This window comes from Poecilia latipinna, unplaced genomic scaffold, assembly GCF_001443285.1.
Source record: "Poecilia latipinna isolate Pla-1442-1.1 unplaced genomic scaffold, P_latipinna-1.0 Scaffold3877, whole genome shotgun sequence".
Lineage (NCBI taxonomy): Eukaryota > Metazoa > Chordata > Actinopteri > Cyprinodontiformes > Poeciliidae > Poecilia > Poecilia latipinna.
Window position 1 is genome coordinate 53,494 of NW_015116493.1, and position 2,739 is coordinate 56,232.

The 2,739-nt window shown below is 49.3% G+C and overlaps 1 long non-coding RNA gene across 1 annotated transcript in view; it reads left to right on the forward strand.

Moving 5' to 3' along the window:
- Window positions 1-468: 468 nt before the first annotated feature.
- The window catches only part of LOC106941807 (uncharacterized), an 8,394-nt gene continuing 6,123 nt past the window's right edge, over window positions 469-2,739 (forward strand). The window contains exon 1 of the long non-coding RNA XR_001423460.1: window positions 469-1,042. This is a non-coding gene — a long non-coding RNA (uncharacterized LOC106941807). The remainder of the gene's footprint in view (window positions 1,043-2,739) is intronic.

The window sequence follows — 2,739 nt, forward strand, 5'->3', positions numbered from 1 at the left end:
TTCATCTCTGTGCCACAATCCGCAGAGGTCTCCTGCCATCCCTAAAAAGATAACGTCCTGAGCGGTTGCCCGTATTACCCATGTCAGAAACCAGAACTGGTTGGTAAATTAGCAGCCGTTCGTCCGGCTTTGTAAGGCTGGTGAAGATAGTTTATTACAAGACAACGTCCCAGAACCGGTGTGGTTGAGTCTGCCGCCTGCTCTCCTCCGTTGAATACAACCCAAACGTCACAAGTTGTTGGAGGGATTGATTCATTTCTTGTATTTTGACCATTTCAGATATTGTGTTGCTAGCTCTGAGCTAACCATTTAGTTCGGAACTAAATATTTAGCTAGCCCACTAAATATCAAATGTTTAGCTTGTTAACTAAATTTTAGTTTGAAACTGTAACATTTATAAATGAATAAATAAAATATGACTTTAAAAAATGATTTTTCTTTGACTAAACCGTAAAGTGATTTTATTTATAGCACATTTTCAGCACTAGGACGATTCAAAGTGCTTTACATGAATTAACTGTAAACGAAGTTAAGTCAGGTTTCCAGCTGTGACCTCTGACCCTTCCTGCAGGTAGCAGCCTGATTCCGTCCTTGTTTCCCAGCATGCAGCGGGAAGTGGACCTCTTCTGCACCCAGAGCGGATCAGAACCGGGTGGAACCGGTCCAGTAGTGTGAAGAAGCCTCCGCCCTGCGCCGCTGTGGGTGTCATGACTTACGGCTCTTCATTGCTTCATTGCTGCTGCTGCGTCGCATTAAAGCCGAACCATAACTCAGCGCTGCGGCCTGGCAGGGCGAGGCTAGCAGCAGGTAACCCGCCCTGACAGCTTTCTGATGAGGTCACATGATTGACGGAGCGCCAGCTGCCGCAGCAGCTCGTAAATCTACTGCTGATCAAGCTGCAAGGAATTATGGGAGGCTGGCTGAGCTGCGGAGCGACGAGAGGAATCGGATGGATCCCAGGAGGATCAGGAGGAGACGGGAAGATCGTAGAGACGGACTGCTCAGCGTTCACAGCCAGGACGGCTACCTGCTGGTGGTACAGGTGAGCAGATGGCTCTGGAGCTCCCCCTGCAGGCAGGCGGAGGACATGATCAGGACGGTGAGCTCCAGATCAGCCCGTTTCCCACAATGACCTCCAAGTTAAAGCAGCAACTCAGCATGAAAATCCAGACAGAGGGGGAAAGGTGAAAGGTCACCAGGCCAGGAGTCGAACCGGTGACGCCGGCCTTGAGGCCTCAGGCCTCCGCCTACGATTCTCTGGTTCTTCTATTCTGATGCCGCCATGTTTTTCTCATGTGAACAAACATATTGATTTTAGTTTAATTTCTTATGTAATGGAAACGACGCGGTTAAAATGATGTTTTATCGACATAAATTGACAAATTTAGCAGAATATCAACAAAGATTTGGGTCATCAGTAATGGAAACGCAGCGTCGAGTTAAAAGGTGCAGCCCGACATGAGAATCTGTTCCTGAAGGTGGCGCTGCTGGGAAAACAGGCGACGAGGCAAAGCAACAAAAAACTGTCCAGTTCCTTTATGAGATTTTATTTTTGGTCAGTTAAATGGTGTTTGAGAGGCAGGAGCAGGTTTTTGTGGGACCCATTTCTGTCTGCAGTGTGAGACGGTGAACAGAAATGCTGCTTTGGGTTGGGCTGCAGAATGAATGGAAGTTAATAGAAAGTCCCCACAACACACGAAAACACGCGTCTGTGTGTGTGTGACCTCTGAACACATCGGTGTGTCTGTGGGGGGGTCTGCCCAGGGACCTTTGAGCAACACTGGAAGCGTGCTGTTCACGTGTCGTCTGCATCGCCGTGGCGACTGGGAGCTCGGCCAATCAGGTTGGCCGTCTGCCTGCAGCAGCGCTGACCTCGGCAGGAGGAAGAGGAGGACGAAGGCCGTCCAAGTGGAGGAGAAGGGAGAGGCTTCTGGGCTCTGATTGGCTGCAACAGACGCCATGGTTACATGGACAGGTGAGGGTTCTGCGGATCAGAACCAGACGGTCTGTTGATCCTCTCGCCTCCAAGCTTTCTGCCCGTCATCGAGTCCAACAGGAGAGACGGGGCCCCAGCGGCCATGTTGGATCCAGACCCATCAGTTTGCAGCTGAATCGCCTGCTGGATCCAATCAGTGTCTCGGTTCTTCCACATCCACTAATCAGCGCCAGGCGGCTCCACTGATCCCGCTCTTCCCCTAAACATGAGTTATTTCATGTGAGTGGCTGCAGTTGTTATGGAGAAGCCGTAAATCCAGCCTAGTCAAATCACAGACGCTTGGAAACACGAGCCTCGTTCATCAGAACCAGAGAAGCTGCTAAATGGACCAGAACCAGTTCAGCAGCAGAAACGTTTAGATTTAACCTGAACTTTCTCCGAGTTAAATGCCATTTTATCTCTTCTGGGGTCAAATCCTGAGGGTCAAAGGTCGCCTTCCATCCCTCCTGAATCAACTGAAGAACTTTAAAATCCACGGAAACCTTTGAGCCTTTTCCAGTTTACATGCCATGTAGCTGCAGATTGCTAAAACCGCAGCAGTTAGCATGATGCTACACTAGCATAGCATCATGCTAACTGCATGATGCTACACTAGCATAGCATCATGCTAACTGCTGCGGTTTTAGCAATCTGCAGCTACATGGCATGTAAACTGGAAAAGGCTCAAAGGTTTCCGTGGATTTTAAAGTTCTTCAGTTGATTCAGGAGGGATGGAAGGCGACCTTTGACCCTCAGGATTTGAC